Genomic DNA, 18,988 nt, shown 5'->3' on the forward strand with positions numbered 1-18,988 from the left:
ATGCAAAAGCTACTGGTTTCAAGTTTTAAATTTGAAATCAGAAACTTTAAGCTTCCAAAAATGTTGAAAACTTTAGGAATGATTGGAAATATTCCAATAAATATTCTGGGGTGTTCAACATACTTGTTACAAACCATTTGGGAGCTGAAATAAATAGTAAATCAAAGTCAATGAAATAGCAAAACAGAAACAAAACAGAAAAGAAAAGAGAAAGGAAAAAAAAGGAAAAACCTTACCTGTCGCCGGCCCAGCCCACCAGGGGCTCCCCGGTCATCTTCCTCCTCCTGCCAATAGGCAGGGGAGAAGATGAGCACGGCGTCCGAGCCCGGCCACCTCTTGCCTGCCTGCCCGCTGCTGGAGGCCTCCAGGAGCGCGACCACGACGCCTGCGCCTTCTTATCCTCCTCCCCGCGGCTCTATCCTCTCCCCTAAGCCTCGATTCCTTTTCCCCCTCTCGGATCTCTCTCCCCCCGAAGCTTCGATCGCCGTCGATCCGTCGTCTCCCGGTCCTCCCCGACCCTGCCGGCAGCCTCACAAGATCCGCCGTGAGCTCCTCTTCCTGTTCCCCCTCTTCCCGAGGCTTTCCCCCTCCGTTAACCACGTTAGCCGCCGGAGCCCGAATGACCTCGTCGCCGGCCATGTCATTGCCGTCGTTGTGGTACTCAGCTCGCGAGGCCGAGCTCAAGAATGAGCTCCTCGAGCTCTGTAGATGGCGTAGGGCCTCTCTCCCAGCTCGCTAGTCCCCTGCATCGGCACTCCCGTCGATGCCCGAGCCGCAGCCGCCGCTGACCTCGTCGCCGGCGTGGATTCCGGTGACCACCAGGTCCAGCTCCACTCCCTTTAGATGCGGCGCTTCACTAGCTGCTCGTAGCACTATTGTGCCGTTTAGCTCTCTCCGGCGAGCCCTCCGCCGTGCCCGTGGTTGCCGCCGGCCATATTCCGGTGGGGGCCGACGTGGCCATCCTAACCCAGAAGTTTAAAGCCTAAACACTCACTGATAGTGGGCCCAAGGCCAAGTCAAACCCACTTAGGGGCTGGTCAGCGTGGGATTAGCCCCTCAGACGCTGACCAGTGGGCCCCCCCTGTCAGGTTTGACCTGAACAGGTCAGTTGACCTGCTGATGTCAGGCTGACGCAATAAAGGGGTTTTCCAGTATAAAAATAATTCCATTAATGTTTAAAACTTCTAAAATTCATAGAAATTAATCTGTAACTCCAATGAAAATAATTTATATATGAAAAAGTATCATAAAAATTCAAGGAATCTGAATATATCACTTTCAAACATGTTTGAAAATGTTACAGAACCCAAACATGTAGATTAATTAATAAGTTAATTCTTATAAATACTTTGTAGATGGAATATGGAAAATATTTGAATTTCACTATGATTGACATGATCAAATACTGTCCTAATTACAAACCAGCAACCTAACATGTCATCCCATGCATGTTAACATCAAGTTGATCTGAGCATCAGGTCGAATCAATTAAAATGGTATCCGAGAATACCTCGTTTGAAGTGATATTTGAATTTGATTCAAATCAACTTCAGACCTAATACATGCTAGCTATATTAGTTTAACACCATGCATCCTCATGCCATGCTCATGCATCATCTTGATTGCATATGTTTGTTATTGATTGTTGTCAGTTCTTTCGGTAGGCTCCGCTCCCCCGGATTCCACCGAATATCCGTCTGACGGATGTTGTCACTCCTCTGAGCAACAAGGAAAGCAACCATTTTGATCATCCCGATAAATCCCATGTTCTTGCTCCTGCACTTACTTATTGCATTAGGATCAAATGCTTCAAATGCTTTTGCCACGTTAGTTGAACCCACTTCCTTTGCATGACCTATCCTTGTCACAGTAAATAGCTGAACCTTGCAACCTAGCATACCTGGTAGTTGCTTGAGCCATGATGTGCCTTATCCTGCTATGCATGCTATGCTTAGAGTTGTGTATGGTCTGTCATCTGGGAAATGAACAGAATTGTGAGAATGTGTTCGGTAAGCAAAGGTTGTGTGTTGAACCTGATTTGGTAAAGGTACCGGTGAAAGGCTGTGTAGGAGTACATGGCGGGTTGTTTCATTGGAACCGTCCTTAGGAACTGAGTTCAGTGTATGTAATCCAAGACGAGATACTAGCACATGCTGGGCCCTAAAATATGACCCCACTCGACTTATTAATCTCTTAGTACTCGGTCCAGGAGTTGCAAGTAGTTTCTGGTATTTATAGTCATGCTGGAGGCCGTGCATAGCGCTGACCTGAGAGGTGGGCTGTGATGCGGTAGGCAGTGGCACGGTGTACCAAGTGGCACCCGGATGGTGGGCTTGGGAACCCTGCGCACATCGTTTGGGGCCGTGACGGAAACCTCGGCCGGACTTCCGTACGGGTTACTCTCAGATAGGCGATAAACCTGTACTACGTACTAGTGTGGTTAACGGTCGTGGCGGACTCCCTCGCTGGGCTTCCGCTTGAAGGTTGCCGAGGTGCATGACGTGCACATGGCAATAAGTGGCGAGAGCGTGTGTGACGAAGTACACCCCTGCAGGGTTATAATCTATTCAAATAGCCGCGTCCGCGGATATGGACTACTTGGAGACATATGTTGTTCATAGATAACTTCAATGGCTACTCATAAAATTGTCAAGATAAGCGTGAGAATCATGGCCGGCATTTCCGTATGGAGATGGAATGATTCCACGATGGAGTACTGTTGTGGTGTTAGTGGACTCGTGTGCGAGGAATCAAGTTGTCAAAATTATTTAAAAATGCAAGTTGTCTAGCCACGAGTCAAATGCTGGCTTTCCGCATGAAACCCCATCATACCTTATTGATACATTGCATGAGTAGTTAGTTATCCTAAAGTTTTGCTGAGTACCTCCGTACTCTTGTTTCCTTAATAAATGTTGCAGAGGTTGCTAATGACCCTAATGGAGGGTTCTTCATAGACATCAACGACGATGAGTAACTGGTGTCCCAGCTACGATCTGGCCCTAGGTTGGGTCTGTAGTATAGTGAGGCCATGTACCTTCTAATTGCACCTGTCCGTACTCAGACAGTTTTAAACACTTCCGCTGGCTTGTAACTGAATGACTGCTGTTATGGGTCGTGAGACCCTTACTGTGTAATATTATGTGTGGGGCTCTTCCGAGCCTCTTAAATAAAGCTTGTATGTTTATGGTTATGTTGTGATTCCATCGATGTATCTATACATATCGATATGCCATGCGTACGTGTGTCGTACTTGATATGTATGGGGTTCGATTACCTAGTCGTGAATTTTAGTAGCACTCCTTACAGGGAAATGCGCCTTTGTGATCCAACGAGCCATGGTAGCTCGCTACTGCTCCGGACACATTGGTTGACCAGCATGTGTCCTTCTTAGCTGTTGTGTCTGTCCCCTTTAGGGAAATGTCACGCGATGTAATGGAGTCCTTGTAGCTTGCTACGACTCGTCTACACTCGCTGGTGACCGACGCCTGCTTTGTTGGGTCATGTGTGCCTGTCCTTGTGCGGTACTACCACTTTGGTTTATGGATAGACTTGTTGATCCGGGTTCTTTGACATTGGAATGCTAGCGGCACTATTGCATACGTGAGTCAAAAGACGCAAACGGTCCCGGCTAAGGTAAGGCTGCAGCCGTGGAGTTAATCGTGCGTGAGACCGCAAAGGGATGCAATGTGTTATAGGCTGGATTCCTATGGCTTAGGATCGGGGTCCCGACAGTGAAGTTGTTCGACGACCTCCACGTGCGTTGGACGAGCTCCGCCCTTGCGTTTGTTGGTGAGCACAAATGACTTCTCCTCCTACCCCCTTAATTTGCTCTGTCCCGGTCGTCGTGCCGATGAAACTTGCTAACTATAGGTTTCTTCAATCATGAGTATGCGTGACCAGTATGCGTCTCCCGTTCGAAAGGGCGACATCTATAAATATGCATTTCTTTGCATATTTATAACCGGCATCCTTTCGAATTGTCCAACATTATCCATGGACAGCCCGAGTATGTGTAGATTGGGTTTGTTTTCCCGTATGCTGTGCTCCGGATCCGATGCGGAATTTCGTCAGTGCCTCCCCAGTTGTTCTCCGGGTACACATCCTCTCTTCTTATTGCCGAGACGTGTATCAGGAAAACAGCGGGGAGGTGCTGCCGAAATTCTGCGTCGCATCTGGAGCAGAGCATGGGAAAATGAACCCAGTCTACACATACTCGGGTGGAATTAGGACCTATCTTTACCTATTAGCGTGTAGGTTGCATGGACGTAATAAAACTAACAAACTTGATTAGCGTATGAATATAGATGATGAATGATATATTTATTTCTTGTGCCCCCATAGGTAGCTAGGCAACATGAGTGATCATGCTTGGATGTACACTAGTCACCCTAGTCAGAAAGACATGACCCATGAATGGTTAACAAAAACTAGGGGGTTTGTGAGAGCCGCATTTGCAAATGGCCAGCATAAAACATGGTGCCCCTGTCCCAAGTGCGACAACTGGAAAAAGCAGACAGAGTTTGAAATGGGTAAACACCTGCAGAAGTGAGGTTTTACGCCTAATTATACGGTGTGGACTTTTCATGGTGAGTCTGACCAACGTGCCGGAGCTGAGGTGATTCGTCGTCGCACCGACGAGCATGGTACCGGGATTGAAGACATGGTGAAAGACTTTGATGATGCTCGTGATTCGGACGATGAGATGGAGGAATCTACAAAGGCCTTCTATGAAATGCTGGAGTCTTCAAAACGTCCTCTCCACGAGCAGACTGAGCTTTGTCAGCTGGATGCCATCGCGCAAGTAATGGCTCTGAAGGCTCAATTCAACCTAGGAAGAGAATGCTACGACGCGATGATGACGATATTTGGACGCTTTCTACCCAAAGGCCATGTACTGCCTGCAAACCTGTACCAGTCAGAGAAAATCCTCCGTCTACTTAAGATGCCCTATGAGAAGATACATGCCTGTGAGAATGGATGTGCCTTATTTAGGCTTGAGTATGCGGCCTTGAACTATTGCCCCATTTGCAATTCTTCCAGGTATATTGTGGTAGACAACGGCATGGATGAGAAGAATCAGACCAAAATCCCCATTAGTGTTCTTCGATATCTGCCAATCATACCAAGACTTCAATGTCTTTTCATGGTCGAAGAGACGGCCAGACAGATGACATGGCACAAATTGGGCAAAAGAACCGAACTAGATGCGGATGGGAACAAGATGCTGGTACACACTTCAGATGGTTTTGCGTGGAGGCACTTCGATGCATTACATAAGGATAAATCGGAAGATCCAAGGCAACCTAGAGTTGCCATCAGCACGGATGGGTTCAATGTGTATGGTATGACGGCAGCACAATACAGTTGTTGGCCTGTATTTTTCATTCCACTAAATTTGCCACCCGGAGAGATTATGAAAAGAAAGAACATTTTCCTAACGTTGATAATTCCAGGGCCCAACTATCCGGGGAAGAATATGAATGTGTACATGCAGCCGCTTAAGGATGAGTTGCAAGAAGCCTGGGATAATGGGATCAAGACCTACGACGCGGCTACCAAAACAAATTCCAAAATGCATGTGTGGTACATGTACTCGACGCATGATTATCCGGCGTTTGCGCTATTCGCTGGCTGGTGTGTGCATGGAAGGTTCCCGTGCACCACATGCAAGGGAGCTCTTCAGTTCCGTTGGCTGCAGGCTGGTTGCAAGTATTCTTGCTTCGACATGCATAGACAATTCCTGGATCCTGACCATAATTTCAGAAAAGAGAAGAATAATTTCATCAAAGGTAGAGTTGTGAAAAACACTGCACCAGCTGCGTTTACATGCCAACAGACCCTTGATCAGTTAAACGCTCTCGAGCCTGATCCTTTGCATCCAGGATACTTCAAAGGGTATAATACGGAACACGCCTGGACTCACAAGTCATGCTTATGGGATCTCCCTTACTTCAAAGACCTCCTTTGCCCACACAACATTGACGTGATGCACACTGCAAAGAATATTGCGGAGGCCATTTTTGGTACATTGTTCGGCATAGAGGGGAAGTCAAAAGATAATCCTAAGGCTAGAATCGACCTGGAGGCTTGATGTGATAGACCGTTGCAAAACTTGCGACAACGGAATGGAAAGCAAAGCATAGCGAAGCCAAAGGCATGGTTCAATCTTGAAAGGCCAGCTATGAGGGAAATGCTATTGTGGGTGAAAATGCGGTTGATGTTCCCCGATGGGTATGCTGCGAATCTAAAGAGGGGAGCGAGTCTTGAGAAATTGAAAATATTTGGGCTCAAGAGTCATGATTGGCACATATGGATTGAGCGGGTAATGCCGGTGATGTTACGTGGCTTTATCCCTGAGGATGAATGGCTAGTACTGGCAGAGCTGAGCTATTTCTTCCGTTCTCTTTGTGTGAAAGAACTATCGCCTGGCGTGCTAGATGAAATGGAAGAGTTGGCGCCGGAGTTGATATGCAAATTAGAAAAGATCTTTCCACCGGGCTTCTTTAATCCAATGCAACATTTGATTTTGCATCTCCCGACCGAGGCAAGAATGGGGGGGCCCGTTCAAAATCGATGGTGCTACTCAACTGAGAGGATGCAGAAGACGCTTCGAGCTAAGTGTAAAAATAAACGTAGAATTGAAGCATCGATGGCCGAGGCATTCATTACTGAGGAGGCGGCAAACTTCGTGACAACACACTACGAAGCCAAAAATCATCATTTGCATAACCCGAAGCCTCAGTACAATGATGGCGATCGAGAAAAAGTTCGATCCAACCTCAGCCTATTCAAAGGTAAGCTCGCACCATCCGGTGCTTCGAAAGGGAAATCACTGGATGTCGAAGAATGGCGGACCATTTTATTGTATATCTTCACCAACCTAACAGAAGTGCGGCCGTACATCGAGTAAGTTCTTGGTAATTTATTGTTCCGCAACTTCTAATTGCTTTGAACTACTCTTATTCCCAGATATTTGATATAGTCGATACGTTGCCGAATTCTCGGATGGAGCGGTCATCGAAAAGGATTCCGTCAAAGAGTATGAGCTTCTCGCAAAGCATGGAGGCGACTATCCCGGTTTCATCTCTTGGTTCAAACAAAGGGTAATTAATTACCATTAAGGGCCATTTCATTTATTGGTCTAATTTGCGGCTAATGCATCCATTATTTCGTATTAAACTTGTAGGCTGATGCAGAGTCTATGGACACCGAGTTGAGACAAGTCGCTAATGGTTTTGACTATAAGGTCCGTTCATTTGACAAATACAACATCAACGGGTATCACTTTCGTACCTTTGGCAAAGAGCTATCTATGCCCGACCTAAAGACTACAAATTGTTTTGTCTCTGCTATCGGCGAAGGAGACACCGAGTATTATGGAAGAGTTGAAGCAATTTATGAACTTCTATTCTATGGTGATAACCCATCGACCGTCGTAGTCCTCAAATGTTATTGGTTTGAGCCGAGGGAGACTAGAAGGACTCATGAACATATAGGACTAGTCGAAATCAACCAAAACACCCACTTAGATGTTCCCGATGTCTATATTACGGCTCAACAGGCGACACAAGTTTTCTATCTACCGTGGGCCTTCCAAACTAATCCAAATCTCAAAGGTTGGGATGTCGTTTATGAAGTGCCACCACATTTTAGACCACCTACCCTCAATGAAGAGGATTACGAACCTGACATTAACCCAGACACATATGAAGGAGAATTCTTCCAAGAAACACGTATGTCCAAGAAACGTTTCAAGAACCGCTCTACTTCACCCCAGAACATTGAAGTAGGCATCGACAGTGAATCCGTCTTAACCCCTGAGCCCGAACAGGAAGAGCTGGAAGAAGAAGAGGTTACTGCTGCGGATGACCTGTCACTTCTTGACCGATTACAGAATGGTGGCCTTCCACATGTTCTTCATGATAGTGATGATGATGATGCATTTATTGATGATAGTGATGATCATGATGCATTTATTGACCCCGAAGCATATATAGACGACGACGATTGTTATTAGTTCATGTCAGGTATTCAACTATTATACTATATATAAATTTTGAGTTCATGTTACGTATTCAATTTTTATTAGTCATGTTGGTATTTATGACGATGATACACTTAAATTATATACATTTTATTACTCCTGTTGGTATTTATGTTGTACTAATTTCATTTACTCTTTGTCATGACAGGTGTTGAAACATGGTGGGAAAGGGTCGAAAGCACTCCGCGGCTGCTTCTTCGTCGACGGGTGATGGGATGGGTACTCCCATTCCTGCATCGCCTCTTCGGAGAGTGTTGCTCTCTACTTTACAAGGAGCGCCCCCCCGTGAGAGGAGGTCGACCCCCCGCGAAGCCGAGAGGCACTAAAGGTACACGTTGTATTCATGTTGGTATTTATGTTGTACTCATGTTGTATGCATATTGGTATTTATATACATTTTATTACTCATGTTGGTATTTATGTTGTACTAAAGGTACACGTGGCCGCGGGAGAGGTAGGGCTACAGGGTCTCCGCCACCACCCCAAGCTGATTCACCTGAGCACAGGACTTCTAGGGTGGATTCGTCTGAGGTGGAGGCTACACGGTCTCCGGTTCACGAGCCTCGGGTCGACGAGCCTTAGGTCGACGAGCCTTCGACCCACGAGACTCGTGTCCCAGAGGCTTCATTCCAGGCGACTCCGGAGCAAAGCAGGGATGAGGGTACGTCCCAAGAGACCCAGTGGGATACCTGGCCTGAGCCAAGTGGCCATGCTGGTAGCAACGAGGAGCTGGGTGAGGGGGCTACCGTCTACCAGCGTGGTAGTTCGGGGCTCCCGCTCGTGCCAGTGACCCCCGAGCAGAGGTGGTCGATTAGGCCAAATGGGGACAAGTAAGTTAATTTACTCTTATTTAACCTTTTGCCTTCGCGTTTTCTCAAATATCTAATGTTTTGGCTTTAATTTGTCATACTATAGGGGTTGGATTGTTGCCAAGGGTGTCCGCAAGCCCAACATCGTCCTTGGTGTTCTTTGCCGTCAAAACTTCCCAGGGTTTGTTATGTTGCCCGGTCGGGAGTGAGAGGTAGGAATGACCTGGAAGCACTACTTGGGTGCCCCGGCCCCGCCGGAGGTGGAGATCGATGGTGTTTTGTGTGACACGAGGGCGGACATGGTGATCCGAAAGTTCTGGGTAATTTCTCTTTCACACAATTATAAATCAACCATAGCTATTTATTGTACTAATCGGTGTTGTCTCGTTTGCAGATCTACTACAGGTATGAGGAGGGATACGAGGAGGACGCGGCAAAGGTTATCGAAACCGAATGTCGCCGCCTACTTCAAAACTTTCGGCACGAGGCTCGGGTGCAGGCTGTTCAAGACTACTATGCCATGCGGCGTATTAGGCTTCACAAGGCAAAGTGTCGTGATGCTAAGATGGAGAAGGAGCATTACATGAAGGTAATTACATATTATTAAGGCTTTGTAGTTAGTTTCCTTGATTTGGTTCATACGCGCTCAAATTTCTCTTTATTAACTTAGGTGCCCCCGAGATGGTGTGTGGATAAGATGGATTGTTGGGAGGCCTTGGTGGATCAGTGGTGCTCCGAAACGTGGGAGGCCAGCCACAACAACGCCAAGGAGAGGCGTGGCACAATGGTTGGCGTGCCACACCATCAAGGGAGCAGCAACTTAATCCAATTTGGCGAGAACTGGGTATGTGGTTTGCTTCATGCCTCATGCAATTCATTCTTAATGCTATCTTGAGCCCTTTACCAATACAATTTTCCTCTCTCTCTCTCTTTTAGGCGCGTCACAATAAGACGGAGGCGCCACAGATGTACGACCTGTATGCGATGGCCCATACTGCCTCGTACAAGAAGGTCAAGGCATTCTCTGAGTCTGACATCGAGCATCCAGAAAACTTCACCAACATCTCCTCCCACGACAAGCTCGTGAAGTACAGAGATCACGGGAAGGCGAGGAAAGGGGAGGACTTTAACCCGAGCGAGGGGCCTATTGATCCAGAGCTGGTGATGATAGCTGGCAACGGGAGGCCCCATGGCTCGATCGCCATTGGAGACGGCCTTATACGTTGCCCTAGCACTCTCCGGCAGATAAAGGCACACCAAACGAGCTCTTGTCCGGAGATAACACGTCGTCCACGGCCAGTCGAGCTCGCCATCGAGGTTAGTTTAATGGACTCAACTATCTTTCCGCATTATGTTGTGCGTTGGAACCAATATGATTACATTGCTAACAATGAGTTGTGTTGTAGTCTGCTATTTAGAAAGAGAGAGAGGCAATGCAGGCGGCTATGGTGGAGAAGGATAAGGAAATTAGGGAGCTGGAGGAGAGGATGACTGCATTGGTGGAGGCGGAGAGGGCACGGAATGATGCGTCTAACAGGGCCATATACGAGCTCTTCGTGGTAAGTTTCTTCTTCATGTTATTTCAAATCTTGCATTTGTATGTCCGTCTCATTAATAAATAAAAAGTTTGACTTGTCGAAACCAAATGTACAGTCTATGTGCGAGAAGAACAACCAAGTCCCTCTGCCGATGCGAGTCATTAACGTGGCGGGGACGGTGAGTTTCATTTCAGTGGAGTGATCTTAAGAGTGTCCTCATGCTAACTACACATTGCAAACGATGTTTGGTGCAGAATATCTCCCAAAACGCATAGCACGACCCTTTAACAGTCGAGCCTTCTCTAGGGCAGCCTTCTCCAGGTGAAACAAGCCAGAGCCACCGTGCTTGACCCTAACTTAGGTATGTTATTTCCAGTGTTTTAATAAAATATAGCTAGACTTCCATCTAAATGACATAATTATCTTAGCCAATTTAGCCCGAAGAAGGGAAGGAAGAAGAAGAAGAGGAGAAGAAGAAGAAGGAGAGGGAGGAGGATAAGAAGAAGGAGAAGAAGGAGGAGAAGAAGGAGAAGGAGCTCCTCCTTCTCCTTCTTCTTCCTCCTTCTTCCTCCTTCTCCTTCTCCTTCTTCTTTTCGTCTTCTTCTCCTCTTCCTTCTCCTTCTCCTCCTCCTCCTCCTCCTTTTACTTCTTCTTCTCTTTCTCTTCTTCTACGTAGCTTAGACTCATCCAAGAAAGGCTAAATTGGCTAATTATCCATCTAAATGACATGATTAGCTTAGTTAGCTCCAAAATGACCTATTTAATAAAATATGACCTATACTTAGCTAATTATCCTCGAAATGACATAATTAGCTCCAAAAAGGCATTCTTAGCCAATTTAGCCCGAAGAAGGGGACAAGACGAGAAGAAATAGGAAAAATGAAAGGAAGGAAGAAGAAGAAGAGGAGAAGAAGAAGAAGGAGAGGGAGGAGTATAAGAAGAAGGAGGAGAAGGAGGAGAAGAAGGAGAAGGAGCTCCTCCTTCTCCTTCTTCTTCCTCCTTCTTCCTCCTTCTCCTTCCCCTTCTTCTTTTCTTCTTCTTCTCCTCTTCCTTCTCCTTCTCCTCCTCCTCCTCCTCCTCCTCCTTCTTTTACTTCTTATTCTCTTTCTCTTCTTCTACGTAGCTTAGACTAATCCAAGAAAGGCTAATTTGGCTAATTATCCATCTAAATGACATAATTAGCTGAGTTAGCTCCTAAATGGCCTATTTAATAAAAAATGACCTATACTTAGCTAATTATCCTAGAAATGACATAATTCGCTCCAAAAAGGCATTCTTAGCCAATTTAGCCCAAAGAAGGGGACAAGACGAGAAGAAAGAGGAAAAATGAAAGGAAGGAAGAAGAAGAAGAGGAGAAGAAGAAGGAGAGGGAGGAGGATAAGAAGAAGGAGAAGAAGGAGGAGAAGAAGGAGAAGGAGCTCCTCCTTCTCCTTCTTCTTCCTCCTTCTCCTTCTCCTTCTTCTTTTCTTCTCCTTCTCCTCTTCCTTCTCCTTCTCCTCCTCCTCCTCCTCCTCCTTGTTTTACTTCTTCTTCTCTTTCTCTTCTTCTACGTAGCTTAGACTCATCCAAGAAAGGCTAAATTGGCTAATTATCCATCTAAATGACATGATTAGCTTAGTTAGCTCCAAAATGGTCTATTTAATGAAACATGACCTATACTTAGCTAATTATCCTCGAAATGACATAATTAGCTCCAAAAAGGCATTCTTAGCCAATTTAGCCCGAAGAAGGGGACAGGACGAGAAGAAATAGGAAAAATGAAAGGAAGGAAGAAGAAGAAGAGGAGAAGAAGAAGAAGGAGAGGGAGGAGGATAAGAAGAAGGAGGAGAAGGAGGAGAAGAAGGAGAAGGAGCTCCTCCTTCTCCTTCTTCTTCCTCCTTCTTCCTCCTTCTCCTTCCCCTTCTTCTTTTCTTCTTCTTCTCCTCTTCCTTCTCCTTCTCCTCCTCCTCCTCCTCCTCCTCCTCCTCCTTCTTTTACTTCTTATTCTCTTTCTCTTCTTCTACGTAGCTTAGACTCATCCAAGAAAGGCTAATTTGGCTAATTATCCATCTAAATGACATAATTAGCTGAGTTAGCTCCTAAATGGCCTATTTAATAAAAAATGACCTATACTTAGCTAATTATCCTAGAAATGACATAATTCGCTCCAAAAAGGCATTCTTAGCCAATTTAGCCCAAAGAAGGGGACAAGACGAGAAGAAAGAGGAAAAATGAAAGGAAGGAAGAAGAAGAAGAGGAGAAGAAGAAGAAGGAGAGGGAGGAGGATAAGAAGAAGGAGAAGAAGGAGGAGAATAAGGAGAAGGAGCTCCTCCTTCTCCTTCTTCTTCCTCCTTCTCCTTCTCCTTCTTCTTTTCTTCTCCTTCTCCTCTTCCTTCTCCTTCTCCTCCTCCTCCTCCTCCTCCTTGTTTTACTTCTTCTTCTCTTTCTCTTCTTCTACGTAGCTTAGACTCATCCAAGAAAGGCTAAATTGGCTAATTATCCATCTAAATGACATAATTAGCTTAGTTATCTCATAAATGATCTATTTAATAAAAGATGACATATACTTAGCTAATTATCCTTGAAATGACATAATTAGATCCAGAAAGGCATTCTTGGCCAATTTAGCCCGAAGAAGGGGACGAGAGGAGAAGAAAGAGTAAAAATGAAAGGAATGAAGAAGGAGGAGAGGAGAAGAAGAAGGAGGGGGAGGAGGATAAGAAGAAGGAGAAGCAGGAGGAGAAGAAGGAGAAGGAGCTCCTCCTTCTCCTTCTTCTTCCTCCTTGTTCCTCCTTCTCCTTCTCCTTCTTCCTCCTTCTTCCTCCTTCTTCTTCTCCTTCTTCTTTTCTTCTTATTCTCCTCTTCCTTCTCCTTCTCCTCCTCCTCCTCCTCCTCCTTATTTTACTTCTTCTTATCTTTCTCTTCTTCTACGTAGCTTAGACGCATCCAAGAAAGGCTAAATTGGCTAATTATCCTACGAAATGACATAATTAGCTTAGTTAGCTCCTAAATGGTCTATTTAATAAAACATGACCTATAGTTAGCTAAGTTCTCTCCTAAATGACATAATATGGCTTACGTTGCTGCAACGTGACCTATTCCCCCTAACTTAGGTGTTAAATGGCCTATAATTAGCCTAGCTAGATCAAAAATGGCTTAATAAGCATAGTTTGCTCCGGAATGACCTATTTTACCCAAGTTAGCTCCGAAACGACCAATAGTTAGCTAGGGTTCCACCTAAATGACATAATTAGCTTAGTTAGCTCCTAAATGGTCTATACTTAGCTAATTTCTCTCCGAAATAACCTATATATACACTACTTCATCTAGTATTATTCTTCTAACTTTCTTATTTGTCATTTTGCAGATTACCTTCACTTGACGGGAAGCTTGGAAAATATTGATGGAATGCTTGAAGATGATTTCTTGTACCATGGGTTGTATTGAAACTATTGTAGTATATGAATATCTGAAACTTTGTATGCACGTGGATGAAACTGGTGTAATATATGGTTTGGTACGGATGGAACTTAAAAGCTGGATATAAGAGGTTATTTTAATATGGTTATGAGTACGGAAAGAAATTTATTTATGTCAAATATATATATATATATCCTGATTATTGTTAAAAATGCTGGATATAACAAAAAATAAATAAATAAGGGGCTGGTTCCCCTCTTTGCCGTGTGCCCCCACATGGCAAAGGGGGGAAGGCAGACGGCAAAGGGGGGAATCTACCCCCTCTCTTTCCCCTCTTTGCCGTCTGCCCCCACATGGCAAAGGGGGGAAGACAGACGGCAAAGGGGGGAATCTGCCCCCTCTCTCTCCCCTCTTTGCCGTGTGCCCCCACATGGCAAAGGGGGGAAGGCATACGGCAAAGGGGGGAATCTGCCCCCTCTTTCTCCCCTCTTTGTCGTCTGCCCCCAGATGGCAAAGGGGGGAAGGCAGACGGCAAAGAGAGGAGGCCTGCCGTTAACACTTAACGGGGACATTGCAATATGTGCCATCCCATTTATTTTGCCGTCCGCCCCCTCATGGCAAAGATTCTATGCCGTCCGCTTTGGGAAAGCAGACGGCAAAGAACCTCTTCACCGGATTTTTTTTGCCGTCTACTTTGCCGTCAGCTGACCGACGGCAAAGCCTTTGCCGTCCGTGGTTGCACCCTTTGCCGTCCGCCTTGGCAGACGACAAATTTCTGAATTTCAGTAGTGTAAGAAGCAAGCTTCCTTGCAGGATATATACAACTTTGCTCAAGCTGACGAAGAGAGTCTCTCACAAGCTTGGGGGAGGCTCATCCAGCTACTGAATGCTTTGCATGATCACCCTCTTGAGAAGAATGAAATACTTGATATCTTCTATAATGGACTTACCGATGCTTCTAAAGACCACCTAGATAGTTGTGCCGGTAGTGTTTTTAGGGAACGAACCGTAGAACAAGCTGAGATTCTACTGAATAACAACCGTAGAATAACATCTTGTGCAATGAGAATGCTTGGACTATTCCCGAACTACCTCCTAAGCCAACTCCGAAGAAACGAGGTATTCTATTCCTCAGTCCCGAAGATATGCAAGAATCCAAGAAATCTATGCGAGAGAAAGGCATTAAATCTGAAGATGTCAAAAATCTACCACCTATCGAAGACATCCATGGTCTCGATAACCCGATAGAGGTAGCAGAAGTAAATTCTCTGCATAGGTTTGATGAGAGTGATATTCCTTTTGATAAACCTGCTAGCCTATGCCTGGATGAATTTGATAACTTTGTTGCCAAACAACAGAGTTTCAATGATTATGTTAGCAGACAATTGGAAAAGAATGCTCGTGTGCTTAGTCATTTAAGTGCTTCTGTAGACAGAAACGTCAATGATCTTAAACTTCTGAGTAAACATGCCTCTATGGTTACTACTCAGGTAGAACAAGTACTTAAAGCTCAGAATGACTTGCTCAATGAGTTGAATGAAAATTCCGTGAGAGTCGTTACTAGAGGCGGTAGAATGACCCACGGACCTCTGTATCCTGAGGGTCATCCGAAGAGAATTGAACAACATTCTCAAGGAGTTAGCACTGATGCACCTAGTCATCCTAGAAAGAAGAAGAAAGATGATAGGAACCTGCACGCTAGCAACCCTGTTGCTGCTACACCTGAGAGTCCAAACGATGCCTCTGTCTCTGATGCTGAAACACAATCTGGTGATGAACATGAGCCTAATGATAATATTAATAGTGATGTTCATGAAGATGCTCAACCTAGCAATGAAAAGGATGTGGAGATTGAACCTGTTGATCTTGATAACCCACAGCCTAAGAATAGAAGATACGATAAGAATGACTTCGCTTCTAGGAAGCATGGTAAAGAAAGGGAACCATGGGTTCATAAACCCATGCCCTTTCCACCCAAACCATCCAAGAAAAAGGATGATGAGGATTTTGAGCGCTTCGTTCAAATGATCAGACCTGTCTTTCTGCAAATGCGTTTGACAGATATGCTCAAAATATCTCCGTATGCTAAGTACATGAGAGATATTGTGACTAATAAGAGGAGGATACCTGAGATTGAGATGTCCACCATGCTTGCCAATTACACCTTCAAGGGTGGAACTCCCAAGAAACTAGGTGATCCCGGTGTGCCCACTATACGTTGCTCCATTAAAGGCAACTACGTTAAACTGCGTTATGCGATCTTGGAGCCAGTGTTAGTCTTATGCCTCTCTCTCTTTATGGTAGACTTGAACTGGATAAGTTGACACCCACTGAAATCTCTCTGCAAATGGCCGACAAATCAACTGCTTTCCCCATCGGCATTTGCGAGGATGTGTCTGTTGTGGTTGCTAATCCCACTATCTTAACAGACTTTGTTATCTTGGATATTCCTGAGGACGATGCCATGGCTGTCATCCTCGGAAGACCCTTTTTAAACACTATAGGGGCTGTTATAGATTGCAACAAAGGCAATGTCACTTTCCATGTCAACAATAATGAGCATACAGTAAACTTTCCAAAGAAACAATATCGAGTACATTGCATCAATGCTATCGAAAAAACTTCATCGATTCTTATTGGGAGCTTTGAATGCCCTATTCCTCGTGCCAAGATGATGTATGATTTGCTTGTTGGGGAGATTCACATCCCCATTGAGGTGACCTAGTGACTATTCAAAAATTCTTCGTTCTCTTTTGCGATTCGAAAAAGTTTTGTCGAGGGGATTTGATCAACCCCATTGACGGATTTCTTTCGATGACCATGAGATGGATGAATCGAGGAGTCACACACCTCTCTTTCAAGCTTTCACTTTAGGTTGCTTAGAAGAAAAATGATAGATTTAGTTTAGTTTTTCCTGTTTTCTGTCTTAGCGTCTGGTAGAAAAGTACCCCAAAAATAAAAGTTCTCCGAACGTCCTGAAAATCAAGTATGATTTTTCTGGATGTTTTGAGAAATTCTTAGACAAAGAGCTTGTCTCGGGACCACACGAGTGGGCCACAAGCCCTAGGGGCGCGGGCACCCCCCTAGCCGCGCCACCCAGGCTTGTGGGGGCCCACAGGCACCCCCTCCACTCATTCTTGCTCTCATCTGGTTCTCCTACCTCCAGAAAAAATCATTTCGCAGCTCAAACCCGTGTTCTCGCTCCTCTTGCTAGGATTTTCGATCTCTTTGCTCAAATCACCATTCTACGAACTGTTTTGGGGAAATTACTCCTTGGTAAGTGACTCCTCAATTGGTCCAATTAGTTTTTGCTCTAGTGCCTTATACTCCCCGTATTTTTGCTGCCTTGGTGACCATGTTCTTGAGCTTTGCATGATGATTCTCGTTGGTCCCAAGTAGTTTTGATGCGTAATATGGTCTCTAGGCACTCGTGGGAGTAGTTGCTACGAGTTTCGTTGAGCCTCATTTACTTTTCCTTAGAATCGCTAAAAATTTCAGAAAATTTCAGAGATAGAAAAGGGAAAAGATGAAGAGGTTCTTAAGAGGCTCGTCAAGTCGTGAACCCAAGGATGATGGGAGTGAGAAGAACCCCAAGTATTTAGTCCCTCGAGTCGCAGAAGTTCGAGCGTGCGAGTGGCCAAGCGAGGTGTTCTTACGCGCCCCTGGAATTTATGAGGACTTTTGTCACTTGGTGGAGAACGCATGCCTTACCGCCTTCGTTGAAGATAAGTGTCCGCAATACCTCCTCCTCACTAATATTTTCGTACAAAGCTTTAACTTCTATCCGAGGAAGAATTCTCCTATGGTTGACTTCAAACTTTATGATATCCCCTAGCGCATGTCACTCCAGGATTTTTGCAATGTTTGCAAATTACCTTACGTTGGGGATATTCATGAACCTCGTCCATGGGACTTGGAAGCTTTCATCGGTACTATTGCTGTAGGAGAGGAGAGAGGAGTGTCTTGCGCTAGAGCTGCTAGCATTCATTTTCCCGTGCTTTGGTACTTCGCATTATTTGTGGGAAAATGTTTGATTGGCCGTGGGAAAGCTAGGTCACTTAGTTCCGCAAATCTTGCGGTCTTGCGCGAAGCCCTTTATAACGATAGAACTTATAGCTTGGGCGCTATAGTAGCTCAACGGTTGAACCTGAACCGTTCTAAACGTGCTGTCTATGGAGGTATCTATGCTACTCGTCTTGCTAGACACTTTGAGATACCTATTAGACTAGAGGAGGAAGAAGAGATTCTTCTTCCTGAGAGATATCTAGATTACGATAGCATGGTTCGCCATGACTTTCTTGATAGAGATATAAATAGAAGGATGATTTATAACCTGGTATTTAGTCAGGGTAGTCGTGAGACTATTACTTTGCCTGCTCCTTCTTTGTTCAATCTTCATGCAGGCAGGTACACTATTATGCCCTCGGACATCTACGAATATTGGGGCTTGGCCCAACCACAGGTGCCCGTGCCCGAGCTGCCAGTCGAGTACCAGACGCCAGTTTATCAGTCGGAGCCGAAGGATCTCACACAACAGTGGCATCCTCAGTCCACTCTGGAGTACCCCGGAGCTGGTTATTTCCCTCCTTGGGAATAGACCAAGTTAGGCGAAAAGCCTAAGCTTGGGGGAGTACGTTTTTCACCAACTTTACATTATTGCTTATGCTTTCACTTTGTTAGCCGGTGTTCACACTTTGCCACTAAATCATCCATGCTAGTTTATTTTCTTTTTCTCGTTTTCTTTTCGTGTGAGTGTCTAGTTTGAAACTACCAAAAAGATTTTCTTTTTCTTCTTTTGCTTGTTGGGAGCTTTCCCGTGTAGATAGTTTTCTTTTTCTTTGGGTCGAGGTAGAAGATATTGGTTACAATGTTTAGTGGCTCTTGCATGCATACCTGTTTAGCTTTCAAAGAGCCATATTACTTTGTCTTCTCCTTTGTGTTTGCTTGCAGATTCCAGCGTAGCCCAATGCACGAGCACGCTTATTATTGTTCACATCTTTCGGTCATGCAAGTGAAAGGCAATAATGACGATATATGATGAAGTGACTCAGCCTGGAAAAGCTGGTATGAACTCGATCTATTTTGTTTTTGTAAATGTGACTAGCTCATCATGCCTGATTCAGCTTTGTTGTGAGAGAAACATGTTTGCAATGAAAACTTAGAGATCATAATTACTTATGCCATGCTTACTTAGCTAG

This window comes from Hordeum vulgare, chromosome 7H (assembly GCF_904849725.1).
Source record: "Hordeum vulgare subsp. vulgare chromosome 7H, MorexV3_pseudomolecules_assembly, whole genome shotgun sequence".
Classification (NCBI taxonomy): Eukaryota; Viridiplantae; Streptophyta; class Magnoliopsida; order Poales; family Poaceae; genus Hordeum; species Hordeum vulgare.